Here is a 12,895-nt window from a genome sequence, read left to right on the forward strand (position 1 = left end):
AGACCCTAGTGAGCTTTTTGGGAAGTTACTGAAGGTTTGTAAGTAGTTAATTTTAGGACAGTAATTTTTTTAATGCTCTATGTATGGAGTCAGTTGCCCATACTTTTCACCAACTCCCAGAGTTCACTCAGACTCACGTCCATCAAGTCAGTGATGCCATCCAGCCATATCATCCTCTGTCGTCCCCTTCTCCTGCCCCCAATCCCTCCCAGCATCAGAGTCTTTTCCAATGAGTCAACTCTTCGCATGAGGTGGCCAAAGTACTAGAGTTTCAGCTTTAGCATCATTCCTTCCAAAGAAATTCCAGGGCTGATCTCCTTCAGAAGGGACTGGTTGGATTTTCTTGCAGTCCAAGGAACTCTCAAGAGTCTTCTCCAACACCACAGTTCAAAAGCATCAATTCTTCAGCGCTCAGCCTTCTTCACAGTCCAACTCTCACATCCATACACGACCACAGGAAAAACCATAGCCTTGACTAGACGGACCTTAGTCGGCAAAGTAATGTCTCTGCTTTTGAATATGCTATCTAGGTTGGTCATAACTTTTCCTCCAAGGAGTAAGCGTCTTTTAATTTCATGGCTGCAATCACCATCTGCAGTGATTTTGGAGCCCCAAAAAATAAAGTCTGACACTGTTTCCACTGTTTCCCCATCTATTTCCCATGGAGTGATGGGACCAGATGCCATGATCTTCATTTTCTGAATGTTGAGCTTTAAGCCAACTTTTTCACTCTCCTCTTTCACTTTCATCAAGAGGCTTTTTAGTTCCTCTTCACTTTCTGCCATAAGGGTGGTGTCATCTGCATATCTGAGGTTATTGATATATCTCCCAGCAATCTTGATTCGAGCTTGTGTTTCTTCCAGTCCAGCATTTCTCATGATGTACTCTGCATATAAGTTAAGTAAGCAGGGTGACAATATACAGCCTTGATGTACTCCTTTTCCTATTTGGAACCAGTCTGTTGTTCCATGTCCAGTTCTTACTCTTGCTTCCTGGCCTGCATACAGATTTCTCAAGAGGCAGGTCAGGTGGTCTGGTATTCCGATCTCTTTCAGAATTTTCCACAGTTTATTGTGATTGACATAGTCAAAGGCTTTGGCATAGTCAATAAAGCAGAAATAGATGTTTTTCTGGAACTCTCTTGCTTTTTCAATGATCCAGCAGATGTTGGCAATTTGATCTCTGGTTCCTCTGCCTTTTTGAAAACCAGCTTGAACATCAGGAAGTTCATGGGTCATGTATTGCTGAAGCCTGGCTTGGAGAATTTTGAGCATTACTTTACTAGCGTGTGAGATGAGTGCAATTGTGCAGTAGTTTGAGCATTCTTTGGCATTGCCTTTCTTTGGAATTGGAATGAAAACTGACCTTTTCCAGTCCTGTGGCCACTGCTGAGTTTTCCAAATGCACTTTCACAGCATCATCTTTCAGGATTTGAAATAGCTCTACCGGAATTCCATCACCTCCACTAGCTTTGTTCGTAGTGATGGTTTCTAATGCCCACTTGACATCACATTCCAGGATGTCTGGCTCTAGATGAGTGATCACACCATCGTGATTATCCGGGTTGTGAAGATCCTTTCTGTACAGTTCTTCTGTGTAGTCTTGCCACCTCTTCTTAATATCTTCTGCTTCTGTTAGATATCTTAGATATCTTCTACCATTTCTGTCCTTTATCGAGCCCATCTTTGCATGAAATGTTCCCTGGTATCTCTAATTTTCTTGAAGAGATCTCTAGTCTTTCCCATTCTATTGTTTTCCTCTATTTCTTGGCATTGATCGCTGAAGAAGGCTTTCTTATCTCTTCTTGCTATTCTTTGGTACTCTGCATTCAGATGCTTATATCTTTCCTTTTCTCCTTGGCTTTTCGCTTCATTAAATGTATCAGTACTGTGTCTCTGTGTAGTAAACCTGAGTACTGACTTCAGGATGATTTCTTCAACAGTAAGCCAAAGCAGGATCTTTAAAAGATACCAGCAAATCATGATAAGACTGTAAAGTCATATAGTGTAAGACCAAAGAATTTTCTATCAAGTAATAACTTTTATTCAAGGACAGATAGAGCTAACACTTTAGTAAGAGTTTACTCTTATCTATGTCTGTGTGCTTAATCACTAAGTTGTATGTGCCTCTTTGTGACCCCCTGGACTGGGCTTCTCTGTCCATGGGATTTTCCAGGCAAGAATACTAAAATGGATTGCCATTTCCTCCTCCAGGGGATCTTCCTGACCCAGGGGTCAAACTGGCATCTCCTGCATCTTCTGTATAGGCAGGCAGATTCTTTACCACTGATCCACCTGGGAAGCCATCCTTATCTACACATGGAGTTTCCAAGGCACTTACAAATTCTTATGCTTTGTATGAAAGTCCAGATTTCAGTTTAGTTAAGTAAACTGAAAGGTAGAATCCCTGCGTCCAAATTTGCTGGTGAATTAAATAAGTTCCTCTCAGTTATGAATTATTTAGCCTTTGGTTCTTCTTACGGCTCTTACTGATGTCTTTGGGCCACCTTTGGCCTATCTGAGAATCTGCCATAGGGAAAAGACAATGTCCTAGTCTGCTTGGGTTGCCATAACAGGCCAACAGCAAAAACACAGACTGTGCACCTTAAGTAATAGAAATTTATTTTTACAGTTCTGGAAGCTGGGAAGTTCAATATCTGGCTTCAGGTTAGTTCATTTTATGATGAGGCCTCTCTTTCTGGCTTGCAGCTGGCTGTGTCCCTACATGATAGACACAGAGAGAGTGTCACTTCTTATAAAGACAATAATCCTAGTCAATCAAGGCTCTACCCTTATCACCTTGTTTAATATTAATTTCCTCCCTGTAATTGTAAGCCTTATCTCCAAATATTGTTTCATTGCGTGAGTGTTAGAGTTTCAACACACAGATTTGGGGGAACATGATTCAGTTTTTAGGGAGAAGAGAACTGAATGAAAATCAATTTTATTATGTTTTAGCTGAACACATCTCACACACTAGTAAAGTAATGCTCAAAATTCTCCAAGCCAGGCTTCAACAGTACGTGAACCATGAACTTCCAGATGTTCAAGCTGGTTTTAGAAAAGGCAGAGGAACCAGAGATCAAATTGCCAACATCTGCTGGATCATTGAAAAAGCAAGAGAGTTCCAGAAAAACATCTATTTCTGCTTTATTGACTATGCCAAAGCCTTTGTGTGGATCACAGTAAACTGTGGAAAATTCTGAAAGAGATGGGAATACCAGACCACTTGACTTGCCTCTTGAGAAACCTATATGCAGGCCAGGAAGCAAGAGTTAGAACTGTACATGGAACAACAGACTGGTTCCAAATAGGAAAAGGAGTATGTCACAGCTGTATATTGTCACCCTGCTTATTTAACTTCTATGCAGAGTACATCATGAGAAATACTGGGATGGAAGCACAAGCTGGAATCAAGATTGCCGGGAGATATATCAATAACCTCAGATATGCAGATGACACCACCCTTATGGCAGAAAGTGAAGAGGAACTAAAAAGCCTCTTGATGAAAGTGAAAGAGGAGAGTGAAAAAGTTGGCTTAAAGCTTAACATTCAGAAAACAAAGATCATGGCATCCAGTCCCATCACTCCATGGGAAATAGATGGGGAAACAGTGGAAACAGTGTCAGACTTTATTTTTTGGGGCTCCAAAATCACTGCAGATGGTGATTGCAGCCATGAAATTAAAAGACGCTTACTCCTTAGAAGCAAAGTTATGACCAACCTAGACAGCATATTGAAAAGCAGAAATATTACTTTGTCAACAAAGGTCTGACAAGACCATAGTCAAGGCTATGGTTTTTCCAGTGGTCATGTATGGATGTGAGAGTTGGACTGTGATGAAAGCTGAGCGCCGAAGAATTGATGCTTTTGAGCTGTGCTGTTGGAGAAGACTCTTGAGAGTCCCTTGGACTGCAGGGAGATCCAACCAGTCCCTCCTAAAGGAGATCAGTCCTGGGTGTTCATTGAAAGGATTAATGCTAAAGCTGAAACTCCAGTACTTTGGCCACCTCATGGGAAGAGTTGACTTACTGGAAAAGACCCTGATGCTGGGAGGGATCAGGAGCAGGAGGAGAAGGGGACGACAGAGGATGAGATGGCTAGATGGCATCACCGACTCGATGGACATGAGTTTGAGTGAACTCTGGGAGTTGGTGATGGACAGGGAGCCCTAGTGTGCTGCAGTTCATGGGGTCACAGAGTCGGACATGACTTGACAACTGAACTGAACTGAACGCATATCATTCTAAACACCAGATTATGTTTTCTACAGAAATAAACAACTCAATAATTAAATTTCAGAAATTTATAGAAATTTTACACTATATGAAACTTCAGGCTGAATTAATATATCACTTTTCTTAGCTCATTGTTAGAATGATATATAGCTCCATGTGAAAGATATTGGGCAAAAAAATAACACACAGCCTAAAAATTAAGAGTTATGTTTTTACTAAGGACCCAGCTGAGGACTGTAGCCCTGGAAACAGCCTCTCAGATAGCTCTGGGGAACTGTCCCACAGAGGTGAAGAAGGACCTGGGATAGAAGGGTTTTTGCTGAAAAAACGAACAAACTAAAACCATGTAGTTGAACATCAAAAGACTACTGCTTGTCACAAGAAACAGACATCTCAAGTTAATGTTTTTAGTGCTTTTCTGTGTATGGGAAGATGCTCGATAATGTGCTTATTGAAATATTCCTTTGAAATGCTTCTTAACTGTCTAGGGCCAGTATCCTGCACCACTGGTGTGTCTGCAGTTGACTGATGGCTTGATGGTGGACAACATAGTTCATTACCAGAATGGCAGGCAGTGTTCTTTGTTGATAATAAAGCTTAAAGCTTAAAGATACTCTTAGGCATTTTCGAATGTTTTTTTCCCAGTAGTGCCCTTGACATATTAAACAGTTATTTTAAATTCCATGCCTAATAATTCTTACATCTGTGTCATATCTGAGACTGGTTCTGATTTTTGCTTGTCTCTTTGCAATGTTTTTTTACTTACCTTTTGGCATGCCTTACAATTTTGTTGTTATTGAACACTAGTCATATTGTATCAGGTAATAGAAACTAAGGTTAATAGGACTTTAGTGAGTAAATTTATTTACTTTAACAGGATTTGGGGTTATGTTTAATGTTAGCTGTGTTAGCTGTACAGGTATAGGTATTAGAGGCTTCAAATTCCTCTAGTGGGTTTTTTTTTCCAGTTCTCTTTTGAATCTTGGATTTTAGGCTTCTCTATCCTATCTACTCATCCTCAGAAAGAGCCTTTGTCATACAGCTCTTTTCTTCTGTGATCCAGTGTCATTATCTTGGAACCCTGTTGATGTGGTAGTAAATTGTAAGGGAGTGGAAATATTCTATCATCTTTCCATCAAATCCCAGTCTTTTCATGGTTCTGTATCTTGGTTGTATGATCTTTTTACACATGTTCTTCCAGTGATACAGCTTTTTTCCCCTTGCTGCATTGTTCCTGTCTATTTTCCTGAAGTCTGACAGCTAACTGTGTTTTTTGTTTTTTTTTTTCTCCCTTCAGGTGGGACAGGAAGTCTGGGGAGGACAGGGGTGGGAAGAATTCCCTTCTCCCAGTGCAGATAAGGGACTTTAGCTTTGACAGGTTGCTTTTCTTTCTGACAGGAGAGTCGATCTTTGTTATGGAGAATGCTTTGGGTATTTCTGTATTTCACAATGATTATTTTTTAAAATTCTTTTTTTAAGGATAATTGCTCTACAATATTGTATGGCTTTTGCCATATAACAATGTGAATCAGCCAGTCCCTTCCCTCTTGAACCTCCCCCCACGCCCCATACCATCCTACCCCTCTCGGTTGTCACAGAGTCCTATATGTTGAGCTTCCTGTGTTATATGTCAGCTTCCCGTTAGCTATCTGTTTCATTAATACATATGATACGGTGTATGTTGTAATGCTACTCTCTCAATTCATCCACCCTCTCCTCCCCCCTGCCTCACTGTGTCCAAAATCTCTGTTTGCATCTCTGTTCCTGCCCTGCAAATAGGTTCATCAGTACCATTTTTCCAGATTCCATATATATGCATTAATAGGCCTTATTTGTTTTTCTCTTTCTGACTTACTTCACTCTGTATAGCAGGCTCTTAATGATTATTCTTCCCCACCTTCTGCCAGAGTTCTTATTCAGATCTTAGTCATGGTAATCTAGTGGGATTTGTGATGGTAAAGCTTACAAAAATATGGGGTCACCCTCCAAGACTGTGGCTCCCCAGAGTTTCTCACTGCTGTGCCGGGCCGCACTCAGACTCCAGCATTTTGTCAAAGTTACTATTTAAGTGTTTTTGCCGGTTTATAGCTCCAGTTGCTTCTGGAAAAGACAAGCAGATCTTTGTGTCTTTTCTGGACACACTTGTCTGTCTGGGTTTCAGAGTACCAGTTTTCTCTGTGACTGACTTCTCTGATGGGTCCAAACAGGTTTGTTTCTAGTGTGTCCGTCTAAAGGACACACTTTAACCTGTCAGAATGGAAGCTGGAACTCCTTTGTTGACCTTTTCGCTTTATACATATATGTGTGTGTGTGTGTGTGTGTATACATACTCTATATAAATAAACAAAATTTTTATGATATGAATATAAATTTTAGGTTATTCAAGTTTTTAATGGTTGCCATATGCACCTTTAGCTTATCACAATCATGATCTTCTTCAGTTTAACACTGACTCAGTTCCAGTAAAATATAGCAAGTTTGCCTTTTACTGCTTCATTTTCTTTCTTTATTTTGGGGCTGCTATTGCCATTCATGAATAGGTATATGTATATGAATTTTATAAATAAAAAATATGTTATAATTTTACTTTAAAAATTATTGTATTTTTAAAAAAATCTCGTTTTCAAAGAGAAGAAAAGCAATCAAATACTGTGTTTTAAAAATTTTTAATGGATAAAACCATAAATAAGATAAAATTTGCCATTTTAACTATTTATAAATATATAGTTCAGTCGCATTACATACATTCACATTGTGTTGCCACCATCACCAACCATCCATTTTCAGAATTTTTTTTTATTTTCCCAAACTGAAACTCTGTACCCATTAAATAATAACTTCCCATTCCCCGTTTCCCTAAGCCCCTAGCAACCAGCATTTTTATTTTGTCTCTGTGAATTTGACTCCTCTAGTATCTCATGTAAGTGGAATCATACTATATTTGTCCTTTTGTGCCTGGCTTATTTCACTTAGCATAATGTCTTCAGGGTTCACCTACTTTTTAGCATGTTTCAGAATTTTCTTCCTTTTTAATTCTGAAAAATGTTCTGTTATTATGTGTATACCACATTTTGTTTTTCCATTTGAATTGTCTTTTATGCATACCCATATATTTACCATTTCCCATATTCTTCATTCCCATTTACAGATCTGAGTTAGTGTTTAGTACCATTTCCTTTCAGCCTGAAGAATCTTCTTTAGTATATCTTATTGGGCAAGTCTGAGACAAATAGTTTCTCTCAGTTTTCATTTATCTTAGAATGTGCTTATTTCGTCTTCATTTATGAAGAATGGTTTTGCAGGATCTAGTACTTTGCAGGATCTACTCTAGTAATTTCTGTCTGTCTGTGCTTTGAACAACAGGTCTTTCGCTGCTTTCTGACTTCCATTGTTTCTAATGAAGAATCAGCCTTTAATTGTATCATTACTCCTCTGTACATGATGAGGAGTCCTTTTTTTTGAAGATTTTCTGGTTTTTGTTTGGTCTTTGGGTTAACTTAGTAGTTTGACTAAGTTTTATGTAGGTGTATCTCTTTGTATTTATTTTACTTTTGGTTGAAATTCTCTGAAAAGTGTAATGTTCTCATCAGATTTGAGAAGTTTTTGGTAATTATTTCTTGATGTATTTTTATTTGGAAACTACACATTTTAGTGGTTGGTGGCTTAGTCACTAAGTTGTGTCCAACTCTTGGTACCCCATGGACTGTCGCCCTCCAGGCTCCTCTGTCCATGGATTTCCCAGGCAAGAATGCTGGAGTGGGTTGCCATTTTCTTCTCTAGGGGATCTTCCCAACCCAGGGATCAAACAGAGGTCTCTTGTATTGCAGGCAATCTCTTGCATTGCAGGTGGATTCTTTATGGACAGAGACACCAGGAAAGACATTTTCATAGATTATAATAATTCTGAGTTCTAAAAAATTATTGATTGATTGATTGATAGTTGTTTAGTTTTTAATAACTTGCCTGGACTTTAACCGTGGAGTCACTCTGGACTCACTTGTGGTAAACAACTGCTGATGTTTCTGCTGAGTTTTCTCATTCTTATTTTTAATTTCTTTTATTTATTTATGTATTTTTTTAATTTTTTAGTTTTTTATTTTTTTAATTTTAAAATCTTTAATTCTTACATGTGTTCCTAACACATATATATGGAATTTAGAAAGATGGCAATGACGACCCTGTATGCAAGACAGGAAAAAAGACACAGATGTGTATTTTTAATTTCTTATGTTTTTTTCTGTAATTGTCTTCCCTGTGTCTGCATACTTGTTAGCTGATGACTTGCGCACAGGTGATAAATACCTTCAGCTTGAAAGGCTTCCACCCCTGTGCTGATGGGTCTGTATGTGGATTTGGGAATACATTCAAAGTTAGAGCAAGTTCTCAAGTATCCCTTGGTTTTGTTTTATGCCAGGCTTCCTCAAGTATCCCCCAGTAATGCGTCACTTTCTGTTTAACCAGGGGTGTATGGGTGAGTTTATTACAGACCTTCCATGGCTCTCTAATTTACATGCTCTTTCTTTTAATTTTCTGACTAGTCAGGCACTTACCCTAACCAGGGCTTCAACCTCAGACCTCAGCTGCAAATTTTCCCTTTTCGTTCCCAACCAAATTTACTACTTTTCCCTACCAAAGCCACAGGTTTTCACTACCCCACCCTGAAATGAGTCCACTGTTTTTGCTAACAAAGCTGCTGGGGTTTTTGTTGTTGTTGTTAGTTTCATGTTAGTAAAAACGTTTGTCTTGTCATCCTGGCTGGAGCGAGTGGTTGGAAGAAATCTTAGGTAGAAGGGCAGAGCCTCTCACAGCTTTTAACCTGTGACTTTAGCAGTTTCTCTGGAATCAACACTTATAAATTTGCAGGCTACCTTTGGTTAGTTCCCACTGCCTTGAATTGATTGTTTTTGATAAATTTGTCTAGTTTTATATTTAATCTTTATGGATGAAAATTGCCAACCTCTTCATTCTTCCATAAAACCTGCATGTTTTCTGCTGTGGATGAATTTCACATTTACTTATTACCAAAATTCCTAAGAGTTCTGTTGGTATTTTGATTAGATTTAAATTGACTTATAAATTAATTTGCAGAATATCAACATATTTAAGACATTGAGTTTTCTTCCAGGAATGTGGCATTTATCTCTCTTTATTCAGACTTACATTTTATATTCCTCAGCAAAATTATTTAGCTTACATATAGGGCTGGCTCATATTTTGCTAAGCTTATTTGTAGCATTATAAAAGCTTTTATGGCAATTACTAATGAAATGACCTTTTTGTTGTATTTTCTGATTGTTGCCAGTTTGTAGGAAAGTTAGTTTTTATGAGTTTGTGTAAGTTGATCCTGTATGTGATTGCCTCCTTGAAATCTTTTCATTCTAATGTGTTGTGCTTAGTCACTCAGTCGTGTCCAACTCTTTGTGACCCCATGAACTGTAGCCCACCAGGCTCCTCTGTCCATGGGGACTCTCCAGGCAAGAATACTGGAGTGGGTTCCCAAGCCCTCCTCCAGGGGATCTTCCCAACCCAGAGATAGAACCCAGGTCTTCAGCATTGGAGGCAGATTCTTTACTATTTGAGTCATCAGGGAAGCCCAAGAATACTGACTGGAGTAGGTACCCTATCCCTTCTCCAGGGCATCTTCCCAACCCAGGAATTGAACTGGGGTGTCCTGCATTGCAGGTGGTTTCTTTACCAGCTGAGCTACCAGGGAATCCCTTACATTCTAATAGTTTGTCAATTTATTATTTGTATTCTTTTAGATAGTCTGTGATATTATTTGCAAATAATGATGGTTCTATCTCTGTATAATCTATGTTTGTAGTTCTTAAAGTTTTTAATTTTAAAAATGTATTTATTGTAAAAATTCTATAGTGTAGGTTATGCCCTCCAGGAAAATAGTAAAACAGTAATCATATTGGCCTTAGGGACTTTACTGGAAATATTTCTAATGCTTCATCATAAAGTATGATATTGTGTAACTCCTTTTATTGATCTAAAAAATATTTTTTTCAGTATAAACTAGTATATTGGCATGTACTGAAATCATTATATTTTTCTTTTGAGTGCCTAATATCATAAATAAGAAACAGCATATTTGATCAAGATGTATTATAGTTCTAATATTTTCCTTGATTCAGTTTCCTAGTATTTTATTATTTCTGCATTTTAATTCATAAATGAGATTGGTTTATAAAGAACATTGCCTTGATAAACTAGAGATTCACTCCAGATTGAAATAATTATAGGTTTCCCTTTCTTCAGGAATTTGTATTAGAAGCTGCTCATTATTCAGTTACCTACATTTGCTGTCTATATTAAACTCATATCCCAGACTATATGGTATCCTTTTTTGAGCAATACAAGGGACTTAAAGTCCAGTTCTTCATGTAAGGTGATTATTTTTCTAGCTTTCTGAATTTTTCTGTTACCACACATTCCTCCTTTAAATGGTGTGTTCCCCTGATTGCATTTTGTGAAAAATAAGACCTTGAAGGATTATTTAATGTGTGTCAGTCTCTGTTTCTTTGCTGTATGTAGTCTCCCTTTTCTCTTTATCATAATCATAAGGTATTACCTTCTTCACTTTCTCCTTTTCATTCCAGTTCATTCTGTGACCTGTTCGTTGATGCCTTTTGTAATTCTTCCTCTTCCTCATTAATCCCTGAGGACTACTTTTATGTTTGTGATACAGCCTATTATATTTATATGTACATATGCATGTGTGGCTGCCCACACACATATTTCCCTTAACTACATCTTGGCATAATAGAACTTGTTACTTTTGGTTGTAAGAACAGTCTTGTTTTTGGTAAATGTGCATTTGTAAAACTTTTAAAAATTTACTCTGCCCAACAGGGATTGTGAGGGGTGAAGGTGTTCTGACTCTTCACATACTTTTTCCTCCCACGTGTTAGAGCAGAGAGGAAGGAGGGGGAAAAGGCAAATATATTACTAAATTAGGGAACATTGTCATCATCCTTCAGGTTGTGGCTACCTATAGCTAATACTGACTGTTCATCATGACCTGTTGTGAGGCCTTTAAATGCTGGTTCATTGTCCTGTGCAGATTTGTCCTGGTCCAACCTGTTGACAGCTCACCGCAGCTCTCTGAACTTAGGACATGTAGTAGTTAGCATCTTGTGTGCTTAATTTAGGTCTTAGAAGCAATTCTGGGATTACAAGAAGCTTCTGTTAGTAATCTATGAAATTTATTTTAATGTCAGTGTTTCACAGTTTAATAGGAAAAAAAATTAGTCTCTAGAGGACGGCATTAACTCATGCAAATATTTCTTTGGTACTTCACAGTTTTCATACTTGTAGTTTTAATTCCATATCCTAAAATAATTCAGTTCCCAGCATGTCATTCTACAGTTGTGTCAGATGTCCTATTTAAATGTAAAGTAATTTAAATTTACATTAATGAAACTTAAATAAAATGAACAGTTCAGGCCCTCAGTCACGCTAGCTACATTTTCAGTGCTTCATTTGCCACAAGTGGCTAGTGGCTAATGTATTGGGTAGTACAGAACATTACTACCTCTGATAAAAGTTCTGTTAGACACTGCTTCTCTAGAGAATAGAGGTGAGAAATACTTGTTACTATAGGAAAGTTAGAAAAGTGGAGTTAACCATATATACTAATCAGTTACTTTGTTACACAGATGTTTTTTCTCTTGACCATATGAAGTTTGTGAAAGGGAGAAAAGTTGGCACACAACTGAGCAATGTATTGCTTTCAGATTCATCTGATATTTAGCTTTTCATGTGGAAATTTCAAATAACTGCTACTGCAGACATAGTTGGGAGAAGGAATGGCACTCCACTGCAGTTCTCTTGCCTGGACAATCCCATGGACGGAGGAGCCTGGTGGGCTGCAGTCCATGGGGTCACGAAGAGTGGGACACGACTGAGCGACCTCACTTTCACTTTCATGCACTGGAGAAGGAAATGGCAACCCACTCCAGTGTTCTTGCCTGGAGAATCCCAGGGGCGGGGGAGCCTGGTGGGCTGCCGTCTGTGGGGTCGCACAGAGTCGGGCACGACTGAAGCGACGCAGCAGCAGCAAACATAGTTGACAGCAGGATTCAAAGTTCAAACATTTCCACCCACCAGAGACGAACTCCCTACTTCCTGCTTTCTGTATCCCTTCTTCTTATGCCCTCATTCCTCAGATGAAGGTCAGTGCGACTTCAGTCCTAAGACAGGAAAGACTGGCATTTTTGAAAGCCAAATGTTTGCATATACATATTTGTGTATATGTAAGGGTTTTGAGACAAATGACTTAACTTTCAGAATAACAAATTTCTCATGTGTTTTTTTTTAACCAAACTGTTACATATCATCTAATTGAATGTATGCCTATATTTTACATACAAGTAAACTGAGGCTAGGGAAAGTGACTGTCCAAGAACATATCAGTGTGTGTGTGTTAGTCACTCAGTCATGTCCGACCCTGTGACCACATGAACTGTAGCCTGCCAGACTCCTCTGTCCGTGGAATTCTACAGGCAGGAAGACTGGAGTGGGTTGCCATTCTCTTCTCCAGGGGATCTTCCTGACCCAGGGCTCAAAGCCGGGTTTTCTGTGTTGCAGGCAGATTCTTTACCATCTGGGCTACCAGGGAAACTAAGATATGTGTTCAGTGACACCCAGATT

The 12,895-nt window shown here is 38.6% G+C and overlaps 1 protein-coding gene across 9 annotated transcripts in view; it reads left to right on the forward strand.

Moving 5' to 3' along the window:
- Positions 1 to 12,895, forward strand: part of DNAAF4 (dynein axonemal assembly factor 4) — a 69,152-nt gene that overhangs the window by 22,728 nt on the left and 33,529 nt on the right. The gene's annotated exons all lie outside the window — the stretch shown is intronic.

The sequence above is a fragment of the Ovis canadensis genome, chromosome 7 (assembly GCF_042477335.2).
Source record: "Ovis canadensis isolate MfBH-ARS-UI-01 breed Bighorn chromosome 7, ARS-UI_OviCan_v2, whole genome shotgun sequence".
NCBI lineage: Eukaryota > Metazoa > Chordata > Mammalia > Artiodactyla > Bovidae > Ovis > Ovis canadensis.